Genomic DNA, 22,555 nt, shown 5'->3' with positions numbered 1-22,555 from the left:
TGTGTCAGAACTTTTCTTCAATAAAAGTATGTCGCATTTAATATGATTTAGATTTTTGTTAAATTATTAGGTTTTGAATTAAAAATTAGGAAATAAACCAATTATAAACATGCAATAAATAATTTTTACTAATTAAAATAATTTTTGTTGAACTTGTTAAGAAACTATTGTTATTTATTAAAGATATTGAAAAAATATACGCACAATGCAAAAGTGTGTTGTTTTTGTGTATGATTTGTGAATATATAATATTTAATGTTTAAGAATGAGGTCAAACTTTTTATGATGATAATATTATTAATAATTAATGATACAATTAGCCAATCAAGAGAAACCTCAATGCTTGGGAATCTTTTTGGAAATTCATCTTCTTTATTTGTTTCATTTTTCTGCCAATTTCAGGAGAAAACCTTAACAATTTATCTAACAGATTAGTTATAGATAAATTTGTTCTTATTAGCTGATGATTTACTCTCAATGATATTTGATTTGATTGATTGATTCTAAATGTTATTTAGCATTTATTGTCTCAACATTCTTCCTCTTGTAAAACTTACCAAAGCTGTTCACTAGTTGGATATTTCTTTCTGACCTTGCAATCCAGTTCATCCAAGAGAAGTTTAATAGAGACTGTGCAGGTGATTAAGTGATAGATAACACTCCAGCTAACTGTTTGCTCTCTAAATAATGCTTACAGAGCTTAGACATATGGTGAAGTTGGTTTTAGGGCACAGATCAAACGCATTGCATGGTGTTGAAGTATGGAATGGTAGCCATGCTGGTTCAGTTTTCCTTTTACCCGGAATTAGTCTCCAACCTTTCCTGCTCCAAAACAACCACAAACCATTAAAAGTTTACCTCCATGTTTGACTGAGGGTGTGAGGGAGTCTGTGAAAAAGCTTTTCTCCTGTTCTCCGTCTTACATAAGTTCTTCTGTTAGAGCCAAGTATGTCAAATTTTGACTTTTTTTCCATTTATTCACTGTCTAAATTATATATATATATATATATATATATATATATATATATATATATATATATATATATATATATATACATGTGTGTGTTTGTGTGTTTCCCATTTGCTTTATTTGTTAAACGCTTCCAGTTACAGTAGTGAAGGGTAAAAAATTTCCCATCCTCCACTGAATTCATACCTAATGTGCATTTTTGGATTTTGTCTCTGACCTGCCAGAGACAAGCAGACCCAATTATCACATCAAGACCCATCATGTGACCAGAGTCATTTCGATAATCAGGTATCCCCCTCCATTGACCTTGGTATTTATGTTGTTCATATTAGCATTTTGTGTAAAATTTGGTTTAAACAGAAACTTAACTAGTATTCAAACAGTAAATGAATGACTTCTCACATGCATGTAGCCTGCAAACCACCATGTAATTATGGCAATGAATTGATCCAAATCTGGCTTAACCACAACTCCACCTTGATGAGAGCCAAACTCTGAGAGGATACAGAACACAACCTACAGCTGCACCTCTTCAGGGCCAAAAATATAACACTGCACCGCTGTTTGATATACTTGGCTCCATTTGGGCCAATTTTGGCCTAAATCCTGTTTAAATGCTGACTCACAATTCATCGGCCATTATCCAAATTGTCCAATACTGTACCTAAACTCCATTTATATTTACAGCATTCAGCTTAACCAGTGAGACTTACAGAAGTGCTACATAGTTTCCATCAAATATATAAAGTAAACCATGGTTGGGATTGACCGTTATATTCAGAAAGAAAGTTAAGAATAAAACGTATCCAAAAATGTACAAAGAAGAAAACGTGGAAACTAGAACTGTTTTAAAAGCTTGCTTCTAATAAATCTTGTTTTATCTTTACACAACATAAGGTTTTGGTCCACCAATATGAATGGACAAGTGACATTCCGAGACTGATTGATATTTACTGGTACTGGTACAGCACTAGCAGAGTTCACTGTTTGTATCATTCTACCTGGCTGTTTTTGGTACACAGTATTCAGCCTCAAGCAATGGTTTGTTACCTTAATATACACATGTGAATGTAATGTAACTTTTGGCCTGTGGTGTGCTGATATTCACTATAATAGCATCTCGAACATGAGATATTGTTAAAAATAACATTTATTCCTAGATGATGCTTAGGAATAACAAAAATGAAGAAAGCATCTTCAGCATGAGTGCTTCCATCTGTACAGTCTAGCTCATTTATTTTTTCACACAAACTTAATGTTCACAAGCCAGAGAATAAAATCTTTCTTATAAACTGTTAAGAAACTCTATAAAGTGTTATAGGGTTTACTAGCTAGTGAAGTGGTGCTTCCTATTGATAGAACCTTAGCTATTTGTCTAAAATAAGCATTAAATAAACATGAAATCTAGAGGAATAACCAGAGAATTCCATCCAATTTTTGTATGTATTAATTAGCTAATATTTTGAAGCATTTTAATTGCACATTTGCTCTATATTAATTAGATTATCACTAATTTATTACTTAACCTTAAACAATAACATTTAAAAAGAAATTCCCAATAAACAATGTTTCATGTCAAAATGAAGTCAATAAATATTTTATAGGGGATTGTGGGTTTAGTCAGAAAATGTCTTTGTGGGTACATTTCAACATATGTATTTAAATACTTTTCCTTTATTTATGAAAGTAGCATAGTTTGCTTTTCTAGCTATTTTGTTTTCTCAAAAAATCTTTCATTGCTCTGGAAATGTATATGAAAATTTATGTCAGAACCCAGAGCCTGCTTATTAATAATAACATTAATAAATAGTAAATTATTCTCCTAGCTATTAAGACATATAAATTAAGCTTTGGGTTTGTTCTATTGCTTTAGTTTAGTTAGTTATCATGTAAATACTATTACAATTTTTATTTAAAATGGTAAAAATTAGCAAGTTAGTTTAATTAAACACCACCAAAATTATCTTTGCAATCATCTGACATGAATATCCAACTTTAGCAAAATGAAGAAGCTTTTAGTCGAGGAAAGTGAGAAAGGACAAAAACAGCTTTATTGCAGTCAGTCAGCACAAGTCAATGGTACAAGTCAGCTGTTGCTAGCAAGGGCAAATTTCAATCTAAAAAAAATTCACATTTTGTACATTGATCATTTACATATTTCTTTGAGATTCATCCTCTACCTTTAGTCTTATTTACCTCATTCACATATTCGCATAATACATCAATTTCTATTTCTCAGTTTTGAAAGTCTTACTAATCTCCTTCTTGACATAATTACATATTTATGTGATTTTTTTTTTCCTCTACCGATACCCAGTTTAAAAACATAATTCTTTTTTTCTTGAGTCCTGACAAGTTTTTCTTGAGTCTCTTCTTTGTTGAAACTAAGGTTAAAAAACATCTATTGTTTTTCCCTCACCCCCACAAAACATCTCCTATTTTCTTATACCATACCCAGTTTAAAATAATCCCTTCTTTTTCTGGCATTCCATGTCTAAGTGCTTCTGTTTTACACCTCTCATGTTGATTTTTTTCATACTACATTTACTAAAGATGTATTTTTTATTATATATATAGTTTAATGTGTAAAACTCGTATATTGCTTGGTATAAAAGTGAAGGTTATATTTTTCCGTATATGTTTTTATGCTTATGGCCTTACATTAAGCTTGAATAATGGTAAGTAAAGCATTAAAATACTGAAGGATTTTCTAAAAAAAAGAAATTACTCTACATTCATCTACACCTGTCCCCTGCACTGCTTCAGTTGATACTTACTGTTACTTATTTTATTTAATATTCTTTTGAACAAAACACTTTTCCTACTCTATCTTTCCAATTTTTAATTTTGGTGATTACATTACTTATGTCTCTACATACTTCCCCTTTAAGCGTAATGTGTAAATGACTGAAAATCCTCTTCAAATCCTATCTGTACTGCTCACTATATAATAACTGATTAAATTTCAGCCTTTTCTACTGCCATGACTCACATAAAACTTAATTTTTTTTTTTTTATTCCTGTTGGTAAACTAGAAAATTTTGCTATTTAAAAAATGATCCTGAACATCCTGCCCTAAGAATATTTCTGTTTTCTAATTGTCAACACTTTGAGATGAAAGATTAATGAGAATTATTATAACATGCATAATATATAACTGAAATCAGCATGCTCATGGGAGCGGGAAACCTAGAATTCCGTGGGGTTCAATGACATTAAAAACACACACCTGCCGTAAATGACGTGCTGCTACTCATCCAGCAGTGTGACATCTCACCAAAAGACATTCATGGTTATGAAAAATGTATAGATCTATACATTATGTAGCATGAGGCCTGAATTATTGATTTTGTCACTGCAGGTGGTGGTAATGCTGATCAGAGCCTGCTGAGTGGATCAGAAAAAGGAAACACTGAAGCTCTATGGCAGAAGTGTTTATGATCAAAGTCTTCAAACTATAATGCTTTGAAAATCTGACTTCTTTAAAAAAAAAACTTTTTTCTGGACTTTTCAATGACTTTTGACAGAAATTGCTTTTTTGTTCATCTTTTTGTATATTGGAATTTGGATTGTGATTGGTAAATAAATTTTCAAAAACAGCTGCTCAGACAATATTGTAGTGTAGTACAGATAGATAGATAGATAGATAGATAGATAGATAGATAGATAGATAGATAGATAGATAGATAGATAGATAGATAGATAGATAGATAGATAGATTGATTGATCCCTGGAGGGAGTACCAGGAAAAATGGATCTTGCCTACAGTCAAGCATGGTGGTGGTAGCATCATGGTCTGGGGCTGCATGAGTGCTGCTGTAACTGGGGAGCTGCGGTTGATGGCTGACAGAAGTTGATGGCCAAACGTCAGTTTTCCAACATAATAAAAATCCCAAAACACAATGCCAAGATGAGATTGCTTTGCTGAGAAAGCTGAAGGTAAAGGTGATGGAGTGGCCAAATATGTCTCCAGACCTGAACTCTATTGAGCATGCATCCTCATGTAAAAGGTGGAGAAGAGCCATGTGTCTAACATTCAACAGCTTTGAGATTCCTTATGAAGGAGTGGTAGAGGATCCCAGCAACAACCTGTGCAGCTCTGGTGAATTCCATGCCCAGGAGGATTAAGAACACAAAATATTGACACTTTAAACACAGTTTTGACATGTTCACTTAGGGTGTATTCACCTTTGTTGCAAGCTATTTTAACAATAATGACTGTATGTAGAGTTATTTACAAGCTGCTGATCGACAACTCTAAAACATATCCAAGTTGAATTTTTATAGTATTGTCCTTTGAGACAATATATATAAATTATATTATATGAAATGTGAGTGGTGAACTCTAACAGTATATAACAGCTGTGTTATATACAGTGTTTATATAGTATTCTAACAGGGTAGTGTAGAGTTCAGTAGGGTGATGGTGGATGGAAAGTAACTCACCCTGAACCTGCTGGTATGTATGTTCCTGTATCTCCTTCCTGATGGAAGGTGATACAGTTTGTGACTGGGATGTGAGGAGTCCTTGATGATGTTGTGAGCTCTGTGCAGACATCTGCTGTGGTGAACTTGCTCAATGGCATGTATTTGGGTGCCAGTCAATCGATTACAATATTAAATGAATTCTTTTTAAATATTTGCATTTATTATTATTATTTTTTTTTTATTTCTTTCCTTTGCTGCTGTAACAAAGAAATTTCCCCACTGTGGGACGAATAAAGGTATATCTTATCTTATCTTATCGCATGATTGGCATGCGTTAACTTATGAGTAATTGCAACTTCATCTCACATTTTTAACTGTTCTGAATGTACTTCAAATTAATACTGTTTATAATTAAATTAATACAGAATTATAATACTCTGATCAGCATGGGCATGGACAAATATGGGTGCTTTATTCTTTAACCTTTGCAACACTTGCTGAATACAGCAAAGTACAAATATATCCTCAAAAAAAACCCTGCTACACAGCACTCAGGACCTCAGTCTGGTCTGAAGGTTCATTCTCTCACTTGATAACAACCCTAAGCACACAGCCAAGACAACACAGTTGTGGCTTAGACACAACTCTGGTAATGTCCTTGAGTGGCTCAGCGATAGCAACTTGTTGCCTATTGAACATCTCTAAAGAAACCTAAGTGTCTATCCATGAACAATCCCTATCCAATCTGACCACCTGGAGAGAATTTGTCATGAAGAATGTCCCCCCGGTTGTATCTTTGACTGAATTTGACAAAGATTTTTATTTTGAACATAAATAAGCCACACCTGTCCATAAGACGCAGGTGTCTACATTGAAACTAATGAACTTTACACAGGCTTTAATGAAAGACAGTGTCTGTTACACGGCTTGTATCTAAACAGTAGCCTACTAAGAAAGTCATTGTTCACTGTCTTCCTCCTTCCTTTCACAACAATTTCTCTCGGGAGTTTTTCTTTTGGCATCTTGCGTTTAAAAAGTTTTTCTCCCGATGCCGTGCAGCTCAGAACACAGGTGAAGTGCGTTTTTTCATGCCCAGTTGTTTTTAGTGTGACGAATGATTCGCATTTCCTGTAGACAGTCTGAGTGAGCGGCAAGTCAAACGCAGAGGAACCTCGTCCATATTTATGATGTGGTGCGGCCCGATTCAGTGGGAGCACGATTTAATATAAAGAGTTTCATTGGTTCACCTGAACCCGTTCAGCAATTTCATTGGTCTAATGTTATGAGGCTCAGTTTTTTGGCTTGAAGCTTGTGAAACCGGGAAAAAGCCAGGAAAAATTAATATATTAGCCGTTTCGTTGTTTAAGCCGCGGGGTTCAAAGCGTGCGAAAAAAGTAGCAGCTTATAGTCCGGAAAATACGGTACATGTAATATTTCAAGGATATTCCTTTTGTGTAAACATTGCAGATACAACAGCAGATTTGAGGTGAATTAATATGATAGTGCAGTGTAATCATTGTTATTAGTGAACATTGTAACCAGTGTGACAGCAGAACAGTGAATGGTATTAAAGTATCAGTGAATATGGTTGTAAATAGGGTATGTTACAGTTGTAGCTCAATGAGTTAATCCTAAAACGTCTTGCATGGTGATTGCTGTTGGTTAGTCTTTGTATAGCAACAGCTCATTTACACAGAATTTTATTAGACACAAATTAAACTTTTTTTTTTTTTTGTAATATGCTGAAATTATTAGTATTTTAACATTTTTGGAAGTCTTCAGTATCCTGGCTTTTTTTTTTTCTGGCAAGCAGTTAAATATTTTATATAATCCCATCTAAATAGTGCCCTTTACAGAGGGAAAATATATGCTACATTATTCACTATACATAAACAACCATAAAAAGGAAACTTTAACCTGTGTTAAAAATGTAAATCAAACTGTTTGTATGTAATTTAAGGCTTGAAATAAAACTCAGTTCCCTGCCTGAGGCAAGCGCTGAAAAGTAATCACAAGCTAAACTTACATGTGAGCCTTATTAAAATGTATATTCATAATTACAGAAGTAATTAAATAACTCAGGGATGAAAGGAGGAATAAAAATGTTCACTGGTGTTTGTAAATCTTAGCATACGGAAAAGACTTTTTCAGTCATGACTGTTTATAGATCATGACTGAGATGAAGAGAAGACAGACTGGGGGATTTTATAGCCATATTGTTGTAAAAATCTAAAGAGATGGACTGAGCAGAAGTTAGCCCAGCTCTGCAAATACTTGGACTACAGAATCGGAACTGAATGTTTGCTATTTGGAGTACTAACGGCCGAGTTGACAGTTCCAGGGGATTTTTAAAACTGTCGCATGCAGAGACGAGATGTCCAGGCCTTCTGCCACCAAAGCGGGAAATCCAAACACTTCGACATGAGAGATTTAAAGCAAAATGGGAGGAATTGTGTTCTGCACACATTACACACATTCTTGATGTGTGTGAACGTTTCTTGACGTTTTTGGCCACCCAGTCACTCTGAGAAAATGTGCAGACCCAACAAATTACATTTCACAGACAGAAAAGTAGTTGAAATTCGCTAATTCCTTATCTGTACATCTTTCTCTCTGCTATTAGGATTTTCCTAGAAGTGTCCAGATTGGAGATTGATGTTGCGAGTCTGCACAGTGTAACATCCGTTTTCTTTCTTACTCACTCTCTCTTTTTATCTTCTTTCTTTTTCCCTCTTTCTCTCTCTCACTCTTTTTCTTTCTCTTTTGATTTTTCTCCATCCAAGTCTTTCTGTAAACACACTGTCCTGCTCCACAGATGACATGCAGACGAGGCCAAAACCCCCAAAGTGTTTATGGCAGTGCAGGGCGTTTGAAGGCCCAGCTCTCTTTCCTTTCTTCCTTTTTTCTTTTTTCCTTCTTTTTCTGCTGATCTAAAGCAGTACTCTGGACTTTCCTCTTTTCTGTTATGATAGCTAGTTTCTGCTAGCTCCTTGCTAATAGGAAATCTAGGCTGTGTTGCATTTGCAGATCTGTCTGTAATGCTTGAGGCTACAGGTAAATAGGAAGAAAATACCAAATAAACTTTAACTTGCATGGTTTAAATTAAATACCTCATCCTGCATTGTGCATCCTGGAAGATTTTTATTTATGATTAGTTTAAGGACAGTTGAAGTGTGTTAATTTAGTTAGCAACAACCGACTTATTGTAAGTAAGAACAGTTGTTGCCCCAGTATATATGTGATCTTCTAAATAATAAAAGTCAAATGTGAGATGTGCACAGATGTGCCACTTTACTGTGTACCAAAGTTAACTTTGTAGTCTACTTGATAGTTCACCCCAGACCACTTTGTAGTTAGACCTGGGCAATTTTTTAGCTCAACCCCAATCCATTTACATTTACAATTATGGAGTTTAGTAGACGACGTTATCCAGAGCACTTGTACAAAAGTGAAGTGTCAATGAATAAATCAACTGGTTCACTGGGTTGCAGACTTAGAATTACCATCAACCTAAATTGTTCAGAGGAATTGTATTACACTTTTTAACATATATACATGGAACAAACAGGGAGGAAAGTGCTAGTTTAAGTGTTTCAGGAAAATATAGGCCTTTACCCAAATGAAGTGACTCAGCTGTGATGTGAAATTTAGGTGACGTCCATTCCATCACCTTGGTACCAGAACATGAAAGAGTCTGGATGTATACCTTCCTCTCAACCTGAAGGAAGATGGGACCATGCAAGCCACTCCCAAATATAATTTGTTGTTCACCCCCAGTTCATTCTGTAGTCCACCCTCAGTCCACTTTGTAGTTCACACCTAGACCACTTTGTAGTTCTTTCCCAGTCCACTGTGTAGTTTTCCCTGAGTCGACTCTGTATTTCCCACCTAGACCACTCTGTAGTTCATACCCATTTTACTCTGTAATCAGAAATCTAGCAGCAGGAGACATTTCCCAGTCTACATCAATGGAACTGAAGTAGAGTTTACATTACTTTAAGTTTACATTTACATTTGCGGCATTTGGCAGACGCCCTTATCCAAAGCGACTTACAACTGAGCAGGGGAGGGTTTTAGGGCTTTGCTCAAGGGCCCAGCAGTGGCAGCTTGGTGGTGGTGGGATTTGAACCTGTGATCTTCTGATCCAAAGCCCAATGCCTTAACCACTGAGCTACCACCTCCCTCTTAGGAGTTCAAATCTCTGAGGATCTGTCCTGGCATCAGAACACTTCAGCTCTGGTTAATAAGGCACAACAATGCCTGTACTTCTTGAGGAGTCTCAAGAAAACCTCACCTGTCCCCAGGAATTTTAACAATTTTCTATCGCTGCATCATCAAGAGCATCCTGACCAACTCTATCACTGTATGGTAGGGAGGCTCAACTGTGTGTGAACGTGAAGCCCTGCAAAGGCTGGTCAATATCACCCGACACAACGCTGCAGCCCGGGTTCGATCCCGGTCAGGGAACCAACCCCAGCCACTCTTAGTGCCTCCCAAGCCCGGATAAATGGGGAGGGTTGCGTTAGGAAGAGCATTCAGCATAAGGGCATCCTGCCATTGAGCACCTTTACCACAGCAGATGTCTGCGCTGAGAACGTATGCACCAGAAGCAGCGGGTTCAGGGACAGCTTTTTTCCATCCACCATCACACTGTTAGATCACTGTAAAAAACATTGTATATAACTTCTGTACAATTATACATACAATGTACATATTACATATTGTATATTTTTATTCTCCTCATTGTCTACACATATTGTGCCTTACATACATCTGCACTATTTTATTTGTGTATCTATATATAAGCTTACTGTACATTCTGCCTAATATTTCACATTCATATATATATATATATATATATATATATATATATATATAAAATCGACTTGTTTATTCAGCTTGCACATTTTCAATGCCATAACCTTATAACCTTCCTACTTGTTGTTCCTTAACAACAGTGTCTGCACATTTTTTTTCACTATATATAACTATTTACCTGTTCTTCTCAACAATATCCACACTTCTCTGCACTGCTATAGCCTTTATATTTATTTACTCTACATATTTTTACATATATATATATATATATATATATATATATATATATATATATATATATATATATATATATATATATCTATCTATCTATCTATCTATCTATCTATCTATCTATCTATCTATCTATCTATCTATCTATCTATCTATCTATCTATCTATCTATCCCACCCCCAGTCCACTCTGTAGCTTATCACTATCCATTTGTGGTTTACCTCCAGACCATTTGTATTTCACCCCAGTGCACTCTGTAATCCATATATTCATTCATATATTCATGCCACCACAAACCACTTTGTTCCAATTTTTGTAGCCCCTTGACCTAATTTGCTTTCTAAAAAGCCCAAAGTTCATTTTTTAGGGGCCTCATCAACTTCATTTTTTTTTAAACTTAACCTTGTCTTTCACTTACTTCAGTCAGACTATTGTTTTCCCACTTCACTTTTTCAACCATTTCCTAATTTATCAAGTACCCATTCACAGTCCATATTTAACTCTCAAATTCAATGTATTTTGGTAAAAAAATCCTAATTCTCCTACATAGTCCACTCTATCTCTATTCCTTAGTCCACTTTGTGGTCTACCTCATTCTGTAGCAGTTAACTTGAGTCCATCTGCACCCATTCCTCAACAAGGGATGTGGTTATTGCTCAGATTGACTCATATTTTTATTTATACTGTATTCTTTTAAATATAGGTCAAACTCGGTGTAACTTTAATTGATTGGACTTAAACAGTGTTTGTTGGTCAGTCACCATGGCAGCTCTGCGCTCACATTCAGGTATTTATGGCTCTTGCATTACACCTCAATAAGAAAATTCTTGGTTTAATGCGATTCATTAGGGAACATTTGGATAGTGGCTGCTGCCAAAGAGCTTTCAGTCTGTTCGGCTTTGTGCTGAAAAACAAAACATACAAAACAATCTGTGCACTGTCACATCTGGCCTGTGGAGAAAAAGTAGTGTAGGCAGTTAGAACATTTTCTCTAAAGAATAAGAACAAAATACAATGTGGAACAAGTGGAACACTCTGCAGGAATATTTGGGAACGCTTTCTTGGTCATTGTGAGTGAACATTCCAATATGTAAAGTCACTCAAACTCACTCTAAATAGATCATAAATAAATCATAATCAATTATCTTGAGGTAATTAATTAATTAATTAATTTACTTAAGTTACTGTAATGCACAGAAATAGAGTTTATAATGGTTGTGATACTCAATAGAAAAATTATAGAAAAAATATTTCAAATAATTAAATGTCATTTTAATCAGTAATTGTTTGCTTCTTAATTATTATCTTGTATTAATATGTCCTTTAGTCCTATTGTGGTTTCCAATTTCCTTATATAATCATTGATTTCCTATGTGTGTGTGTGTGTGTGTGTGTGTGTGTGTGTGTGTGTGTGTGTGTGTGTGTTTAAAATAGTAACAATAAATTATCATACTGCAAAAAAACATCAATTTGTGTTATTATTAGAGCTGTCACAACTTACTTGAATGCATTCAAAAACACTGAGAAAAGATTATTAGATTAAAAAATGATACCAAAATCCTTTATCCTTTTTTTATCAATGCAATGACATCTTTATGAAAATATTTCTCACACCAAAGTATTAGACAACAGTCTAATCTCTAACCACCATGTTTCAGTGACTTCCCATGTTTAATGTGATTAATCACAAAGTAATATTCATTTTATAAGAAGTTTTATAATGCAGCAATTAAGCAAGCTTCAATCTCTCTCGAATGTGTTTAAACATATTAAAAGAACATTTGCCAGGATAAGAATGATAAATCAGCCTACACTGGAGTAAACGTTATTCACTAAGCGCACATGCAGAACTTTAGCCGACATGGAAATCGTGTAATAATGTGCATTTGTTAGGTCTTGAGTAATAAGTGAACAATAATGAAACCGCATGAATAAAGGTACTTTTGCAAGTAGTAAAAACGTGAATAAATGTGCCCTTCAGTAAGCTTTCAGTGCCCTCAAATGAAAAGCAGACGTGGGCTACTGCTGAGCCGATGATACATGACTTTAATATTTTTTGAGATTTGGAGCCCAGGTCAGTTTGAGAAGCACACGTTGTGATGTAGTTTGATATGATCACAGAGCCGAGAAAAAATGTTTCAGCGTTTAAAAAACTATAGTATTTTTTTGTTCAGGAAGTTAAAACGGGGCCCCTGAATCTATCAAAGTTCTACATTGGCTGCATCCCAAGTGTCAGAGTTCATGTCTGGTTAGTGTTCTCACTAAAACACAGGCCATTTCAGCCAACTATGTACAGCGCATAGAATCTGTGCATAAAGCCATCTATAGAAGGAGTTCGGTCCAGTCTCATCGTTTGTTGCAGCAAATGTTTAATGGGAAATATTTATCCACTATGTTTCTAAGTGTGTATTTGAAAAAGAAAATAATCAGATGTACTGTATGTTATTGTGCATGCTGACAAATTTTCTTTTGATACCTAATGAAACCTCCAGAGCTTTAAATGTGTCCTATGTTTAATGTGAATTTGAGTATCTGGATGCTTTGCTGCAACAGTACTGTTCTGCAGTGTTTGATAATGTCAGTATTAATAATGGCAGTGTTTAATAGTGGCAGTTTAATAGATGCAGTATTTAATGGTGCAGTGTTTGATAATTACAGTATTTAATGGTGGCAGCATTTGATAGCAACAGCATTTAATGTTGCAGTAAATGATAGTGTCAGTACTAATTGTGTGTCAGAGGTTGTGTATCATTAATTCATTGCAATATTTGAAAGTGTCAGTGTTTTTAATAGCACCAGTGTTTGATAAAGTCAATGAGTAATTATAGTGGTGTTTGATAGTCTCAGTGATTAATGGTGGCAGTGTTTGGTAGTGTTAGTGATCAATAGTGCCAGTGATTGATAATGTCAGTGATTGATAATGGCAGAGTTTGATAGTGTCAGTAATTAATGTTGGCAATGTTTAATAGTGGCAGTATTTAATTGTATCCGTGATAAATAGTGGCTGTGTTTGTAGTGTCAGTGTTAGATCATGTCAGTAATTAGTAGTGCCAGTGACTGATAATGTCAGTGATTGATGAGTGTCATACTGATTGTTTGTCAGAGGATGTGTGTCAGTTATCAGTAGTGCCAGTGTTTGTGGTGTCAATGTTTTATAGTGTCAGCGAATAATGGTGGACATGTTAGATAGAGTCAGTGTTAGATAGTGTCAGTGATTATTGGTAGCAGTGTTTGATAGTGTCAGTGATTAATGGAAGCAGTGTTTGATAGTGGCAGTGTTTGATATTGTCATTGATTAATAGTGTCAGTGTTTGATAGCATCACGATTAATCGTGCAGCGACTGATACTGTCTGATCAATGGTGGCAGTGTTTGTGGTGGCTGTGTTTAAAGTGTTGATGTTTGATAGTGTCAGTAATTGATGGTAGTAGTTTTCTATAGTGACAGTAGTATATGGTGTCAGTGTTTAATAGTGTCAGTGATTAATGGCGCCAGAGTTTTATAGTGTCAGTAATTAATGCTTGCAATGTTTAATAGTGGCAGTATTTAATTGTATCAGTGATAAATAGTGGCTGTGTTTGTAGTGTCAGTGTTAGATAGCGTCAGTGATTAATAGTGGCAGTGTTAGATAATGTTAGTGATTGATAGTGGCAGTGTTTAATAGTGTCAGTGAGTGATGGGGTAGTGTTTTTTTTTGTGTCAGTGATTAACAGTCCCAGTGTTTGTAGCCTCAATGTTTGTTATTGTCAGTGATTAATATTGGCAATGTTTGATAGTGTCAGTGATTGATGGTGGTACTTTTTTGTAGTTTCAGAGTTTGATATTGTTAGTGATTAATAATAGCATTGTTTGATATTGGCAGTGTTTGACAGTGATTGATGGTAGCAGTGTTTGATAGTGGCAGTGTTTGACAGAAGGTGATTGATGGTAGCAGTGTTTGATAGTGGCAGTGTTTGATATTGTCAGTGATTAATAGTGTAAGTGTTTGATAGCATCACGATTAATTGTGCAGCGACTGATAGTGTCTGATCGATGGTGGCTGTGTTTGTAGTGGTAGTAATTAATTGTGATAGTGTTTGTAGTGTTGATGTCTGATAGTGTCACTGATTGATGGTAGTAGTGTTCTATAGTGTCAGTAATTTATTATATAATGTAAATAATTTATGGTGGCAGTTTTTAATTGTATCAGTAATTAATAGTGGCTTTATTTGTAGTGTCAATGTTAGATAGTGTAAGTGTTAGATAGTGGCAGTGATTAACAGTGGCAGTGTTTGTAGTGTCATTGTTTGATATTGTCAGTGATTAATATTAGCAATGTTTGATATTGTCACTGATGAATATCAGCAATGTCTGATAGTGTCAGTGATTGATGTTAGTACTGTTTTGTAGTGTCAGAGTTTGATATTGTCAGTGATAAATGTTGGTCACTGTTTGATAGTGTCAGTGATTGATGGTAGTATTTTTTTATAATGTCAGTGCTTGAAGATTGTGGTGTTTTATAATATCTCTGATTAATAGTGTCAGTGACTGATGGTAATAGCTTTTGATAGTCTCAATGATTGATAGTGGCAGTGTTTAGTAGTGTCAGTATTAGATAGTGTTAGTGAATAATAGTGGCAATTTGCCTTCCTTTGTCCTTTCAGTGAATAAAATAACAAAAGAGAGTGGCATAGCTGGCAGATCCTGTTACACACTCATGCATGCCATGGCAGAGTGTGTGGACTTTGTGAACTAGAAAGTGACACAGGGCATTCTACACACATTTCTGTGTTCGGTGCTGTTTCACTTTTTATGATTGAGTGTATCAGTGTCTAGGCATTTAGTTGTTTTATGATGTAACAGTATTTGATGGTGTGCCATGTTTGTGTGGTACCTAGTGTGTCATAATTCAATGATGTGTATTGGAATTAATAAAACAATGTGTTTAAGGATGCATTGTTGTGTTTGGGGTGTCCAGGTGGTTAATGGTTTGATTCCAGGTTAAAAAGTATTTGTGTTTAACACTGTGAATCACTTTTTGGTTCATCTCTGTGTTTAATGGTGTGTTTTAGTTTTTGATGGCGTGTTTGATGTGTTTTTGATGTTTGATTGTGCTCATCATTGTTTCATTGTGTTTTCATGGTGGTCTTTTGTCATTATTCGTGTCTATGTTTGGTGTTGTATCTTCTTAATTGGTGTGTCTTTTTTGGTTGTGACAGTATTTGATTTGTGTTTGAGTATTTGATGGCATTTAAAGGTTATCTTGTGTGTATTTAATGTTGTGTTAGTGTTTGTTATTGCATATCATATGTTTGTTGAAAAGATTCTCTGTTTATTGTTGTATCTCTGTGTTTGTCATTTGATTGTGTGTTGCATAATGTTCTGGGTTCTGGACAATCATCAACACAGCAGCAAAGCATATGTGTGTGTGTGTTTGTGTGTTTGTGTGTGTGTGTGTGTGTGTGTGTGTGTGTGTGTGTGTGTGTGTGTGTGTGTGTGTGTTTTCCTATCTCTTAGCCTGTAGATGGGAAAATGGCCGACATAAGCATTCATATTTCAGCTGCTGACGGACAGGTGACCCTCAGCCCTCTGGGAATGAGAGCCGGCCTTCGGGCTATTAGGATGACACACACACACACACACACACACACACACACACACACACACACACACACACAGTCTGCCAGTGATTAGGCCTTCACACACAGACACACACACAGACACACAAACACACACAGACGCTATTTCCCGCTGTCCTGAGGCAATAAAAAGCACAGTGCTGGTGTTCTCCATTTTCTATTGTGTGTTTGTTCTGCTGATTGCTGCTCTTTCCTTTCTCTCTGCACATTTTCTCTCCATCTAAACTTTCCGTTTTCCCAGAGTTCCCCTTTAAAGACGCTGCAGTTTTATTCTGGAGCATGTCGGTTGATGTCAGCACGTCTCTAATCCCATCAAAGGCACATCAGAAGCATGGAGATGGAGGACAAGATGGCCTTTCATGCAGCCTGGAGAGTCACACGGAGCGCATATGGTTTGGGAGAGATAAAGAGTGAGATAGTGCACATACACACTTGAACAGAGCCTGGAGCGTTTCATTAACAAGCCTCGCTCTGCTCCTCAGGTGTGTGTGTGTGTGTGTGTGTGTGTGTGTGTGTGTGTGTGTGTGTGTGTGCGTGTTTCTCTGTGCTTTATGATTCAAAAAATCTGTGGGATTCAAAAATGTCCTATTACAACATACACATGAATGATATCACTCATTTAACACTAATCAATAACGTCATCAGCACCCAGTTCGCTACACGGTGCAGTATATCAGGAGTGAAAACTTCAGTAGTCATGTCTGAATGCCTGGTGGAGGATCATTTTGTTCGGTCCCACAATGGACAATGATGTTGGTGGTGTTCAGGAGATAGAATGATGAATAAACTGTGTAAAATATTCCTCATGCTGTTCCCTAGATTAGTGAATTATGTAGTGGAGAACTTAAGGGAGTATTTAGACATTCAGGACACCATATGGGAGTAAAAGTCAAATTCATGTGGGTGTTAAAAGCCCTGGCGGCCTGTGGGAGAGACACTGAGGAGATCTGGAGTGTGTATGGCCCCGAGACAATAAATATGTCTGAGTGTCATGTCAGCTGTGTATAGCTGTGAGGTTTTAGCCAGTACTTTTCTCACCGTATACACTTTCTCACCCCCTACGTCTATCTACCTCCCTCTGCACACACATGCGCGCACGCACACGCACACACGCACACACACACACTTACTTATACCGCTCAATAGCATAAAGCAGACCATTAAAAGGACTTCGGGTTACAATCAATAATAATAATTTATAACATGACTTCGTTGCAGCGGTGTTTATGGATTTTAAATTGCTTGAATACTTAGAACATTAAGATAATAATATAGTACATTTTAATAATAATAATAATAATACTAATAACAATTTCATGAACCAGGTTAACAAATGGTTCATAGTTAATCATAAATTAACTAATCATTAATAACAAATTAAACCAAAAAAAATGCATTTAAGAAAAATTATGTTTATACAAATATATACTGTATAGTGCAAATATATACATGTCTGTTTTGTGTGTGTGTGTGTGTGTGTGTGTGTGTGTGTGTGTGTGTGTGTGTGTGTGTGTGTGTGATCATCGACAGTTTACATTTTTAAAACTTTTTCAAATAAAATCTTTAATTAAATGCCTGCTTGGTTAAGAAATATATAAAATATTAATAAATAATAAATTAATGCAATACACTTTTTATTATATTGATTAAATTAAGTAATCAACTAAATTGGCACAAATTAATTTGATAAAATAAAAATTAAATTAAATTAAATTAAATAGTTTACATTTGTTAGACCACTTCCTGATTAGCGGCTTTGGATTCTTCAGCGCTTTAATGTATGCGCAAAACAAATCTTATTTCCGGGACTGAGTGAGTAGCCACACTCTATTAAGTGTACCTTCTTTTTTTATTTTATTTGTAATTTTTTTTTAACACCCCTGGCATTGTTGTGGATGTTACAATTTTAAAAATAATTTTAAAAAATGTGCTCAAAGTGCGAGGCCGAGACTAAATACACTAGCGGCCCACTAATATATACGTTCTGAGTAAATTTACATTTTAACTATATCCGGCATGTAAAATGGATTAGATTTGGTACACGTGTGTACCTAACCAAAAGTCCTGTACCAACAAATTTCGGTAAGAATATGTGTACCACTACACCCCATTATAGAGGAGGAATAGCCTTTATTTGTCACATATATATTACAGTGAAATTCGTTCTTCGCATATCCCAGCTTGCTCAGAAGCTGGGGTCAGCCATGATTCAGCACCCCTGGAGCCCAGAGGGTTAAGGGCCTTGCCTTTTATAATATTGCATACATTTAAGCTTAATAAAAAGTGCTTAGCAATGAAGCTGTCAATCTACTGCTTAACAGGTGTGTATGTTTTTTTTGCCTCTGTGTGTGTGTGTGTGTGTGTGTGTGTGTGTGTGTGTGTGTGTGTGTGTGTGCATGAGAGAAAGAGAGAGAGCATCCATGTGTCTGCAGTAGGATTTGTAGAACTCCCTTGGGTCTCATCCTCCAAGGCACTGACTGGCAGTTGTGTGTGTGTGTGTGTGTGTGTGTGTGTGTGTGTGTGTGTGTGTGTGTGTGTGTGTGTGTGATTGTGTGTATCAAACTGCTACAGTGTCATGGTTCTCTACATCGCCTGTTCAACAGCTTGGGGTTTGTATGGAATGCTGACCACATGGCTACCAATCATCACACACACACACACACACACACACACGCACACATGTTTAAGCTTTGATCCACTGGCACACTATAACACAAAGCACAGTGATGCACTACACATCATTGTACACACCACTCCAACATTCATGAACACGAACATGCACACACACACACACAAACACATTATTTTTGTTTTTAGTTTAGTTTAGTATGTTGTGTCACTCTCAGCACAGGTACAGTATATACAGGAACTTTTTAGCAACGTCTGCAATTGTGCTTTGTTCACAAGCGTGAATGTGCTGAACAAGCTGTTAAACTCTGACTGAAATCCTCAGGGACAAAGTAAAAAATACATTCCAGCCACTCGTCCTGATGTGTGGATCCTATGGAAGGCTGCACAAAGACATGTTTGGTTCTAAACAGACAGAAACAGCCAAAACGCACCATGGTCCCACTTTTAGTGCTTGTTAAAAAAGGTGTGTTTGATTTTCCATCAAGAGTTTTTCGTATTTTCGCACTGTTCTTTTTTTTTCCCTTCACTGCTGATACATGCCACAAAAGCAGAACTTATCTACAGCACATTATGTTCTCTCAGTGCATAGTGGACAACATACACTTCATGAAAATAATGTTTCTAGACCCCTGAGATAAGATTCACATGTGCTTTTTGGACATTCCACATTAAGTCCCAATTTGCTTTTATAATAACTTCCACTCTTCTGGGAAGATGTTCCACTAGCTTCTGGAGTGTGCTTATTCAGCCACAAGGGGGTTTGTAAAGTCAGGTACTGATGTAGATAAGGTGAGGAGGCCTGGAGTGCAGTCAGCATTTGTGTTCATCCCAAGAGTGTTCAATTAGGGTGGAGGTCAGAGTTCTATAGTGGGCCACTCAAGATCTTCCACTTGAACATATGTAAACCATATCATGTCAAGAAGTCAAGAAGCTTTCATTGTCCTTTCGACCATATATAGATGACGCATTACACATTGAAATAAAACAGCATTTCTCCTGGACCCTTGTGCTACATAAAACAACATAGAGCAACATCAAACAACATAGAGATACATAACAGAACACAGAGCTAAGGACTAGAAGTAAGTTGTCCTAGCCACATAAAATGCATTGTGTGCAACCGAGTGCAAACAGTGCAGGAAAAAAGACAATACAAAACTAAACAGTACAGAGCAGATACACAAAATACACAAAATAGTGCAGACCAGTGTACATTTTGTATATGGTATACAGTATGATGTGCAATAATAAAAGAACATATCTTCATGGAGCTGGCTTCATGCACAGGTTTGGGTCTCCTAGTTTAAGTAAAGGGAAAATGTAATGCTACCCTATCCAGACATCCTAAAAAATTATATGCCTCCAACTGTGTGATAACAGTTGGGTGAAGAACCACATATGGCTGGAAAAGTCAGGTGTCGCAATATTATGTCTATATACCGTGTCAGTGGCAACAGGGACAAGCTCTATTCGATTCCAAAGAATTGCTCTTAGCTTTTATTAAAAAAGTATATTAAGTAGTAATTATAACACATTTTCTCATCATAAAAGAAACAAAAACTATTTCTTCTCCTCAATCCATCAGGGTTATGACCAAGTGTTCCAAACAGAAAGAGATTTTGTAAATTCTTTTATGTATTCTAGGCTTACAGTACCCTTTGGCTATAAGTGAAAATCTGTATGTACAGTAGATCTTTATATTCACAGCATTTGGCAAACACCCTTATACAGAGCAATGTACAATTATCTCATTTCGATCTTTAACATGCTTAGAGCTGGAAATGTTCTGTAAAAGAAGAGTAAGCAAAGATATATTGAATTAGAGCAATTCTAATTACTGAATTAAAAGAAAGAAAGTGATATTCCCAAGGTTAGATTTATGGCATTAGGCAGACACCCTCATCCAGAGCGACTAACAACTGAGCAGATGAGAGTTAAGGGCCTTACTCAAGGGTCCAGCAATGGCAGCTTGGTGGTTTTGGGATTTGAACGCATGAGCTTCCGTGCCAAAGCCTAATGCTTTAATTACTGAATTACCACCTCTATGGGATGTGTTACTAATGTAACAGACTTTATGTGGTTCTGTTATGTTGTACTAAACCTAGATGTAATGGATCTAGTTGTATGTGTTTAAACACCTTTGTTTATTGATTTTTTCTTATGAAAATGTGTTTAGAAGAACCATGCACAAATGCTCAGTCACACCAAGTACTGACTTCAACTAAAGGCCATAATTCATCAATTCCTCATGCTCAGACCCCACTCTATTAACTTTCCTATAGCTATCCTTATAGCTATAGTTATACATAGCATACCTTGTTGCCAGAGGTGGAAAGAGAAATAAAATATTCTTCTTAAGTAAATGTACAGTTACTTCAATGAAATTTTACTTAAATACAAGTAAAGTTAGCGGTCTAACACAAGTAACTCCAAATGTAAAAGTAAAAAGTAGCTCATTTAAATTGTACTCAGAGTCAAATTTACTCTGCAGGGGTGTGAGTTCTAGTTTAGTCTAGGGCTATAAATCTCAAACTAGTCGTAATTAAGTGAAGGAACCCCTTTACAAATTAAAGTGCAATAACAAATGTCCATGTTCATCTTTCTTACGAGTTTAGCGTCTTTGTTCTCCTGCCTATAAATTAATCAGTGCAGTAGTTTTTTTTCCCTTTTTTTTACTCAGTACAGGCATAATTTTAAATGTAGGTAAGTACAATACTTCAAACGAAACATACTAAAGCAAAAGTACAATTACAGATTTTAAAAACTACTTTAAAAACTAAAAAGTACACAAAAATCTACTTAATTACAGTAATGTTTCTTAATTACTGTAATGTAAATTCATAACTTTCCACCTCTGCTTGTTGTCAGGCTTTTTGATGAAATCTGTCTTTAGTTTCCTAAATAATTTCTAAACAAGGAAATTAGTAAATATTAATATGACAAAGGGGCTAATCAGCTTCTTTATGTGTTTAGTATTTTAGGATTATTTAATGGTGTGGAAAAAATATTTGGAAATTTACACACCGCACCCTTAAAGTGTTAAACTTCTGGAGCACCTCGGGAGAATAATGTCAGTGTCAGTGAGGTTTATTTTCCATCTGGGGATTCTGAATAAACTTCTGCAGTTGTTGTCCGCTGATAGCTCTGTCCTCTGTGTGTGTATATGTGTGTGTTTGGCAAGAGGTCCAGGCAGTGCTTGGAAAAGAACAGTAGCAAAGAGGACACTGTGAGGGCAAAATCACACACACACAAATACACACACACACAACACACACACACACACACACACACACACACACTGCCAAATCACAGAGCCACTATAATCTTCTTTAATCCAGACCTCTGCAGTGTCGAAGCCCACTGAGCTCCAGGCAAACACTGACCTGTCTCTCTCACACACACACACACACACACACACACACACACACACACACAAACCAGTCAAAAGAATGAAATAGAATACTATAGAACACTGGAATTATAGTCTAGTTCATGTTCCTACACCCCATTTTGGACCATGTTGAGCAACATCACAGCTTCACCCTCATTAAAAATGCCATGGGCTATACATTTGCATGAATATGCAAAAAAGGAAACACCCCTCATATGAATACATTATAAAACTATTATAAAACTACAGACTTTTTAGCTTAGAGTCAACTCTCTTAAGTTTCATTCTTATTTTCCTACTTGCTTATTTACCAGCAATTATACCTATCAGAACTATACCTTGGAACTGTTACCATGAACTGTTACCATGGCAACCCCATTTAAATCGGTACGATTTTTACTCAGTTTTCTGGTTAGCTATTTAGCACCCAGATATACATTATGTACAACTAACCATAAGATTCTATGTA

The sequence above is a fragment of the Silurus meridionalis genome, chromosome 9, assembly GCF_014805685.1.
Source record: "Silurus meridionalis isolate SWU-2019-XX chromosome 9, ASM1480568v1, whole genome shotgun sequence".
NCBI classification, from domain to species: domain Eukaryota; kingdom Metazoa; phylum Chordata; class Actinopteri; order Siluriformes; family Siluridae; genus Silurus; species Silurus meridionalis.
This window is presented reverse-complemented; position numbering follows the sequence as displayed.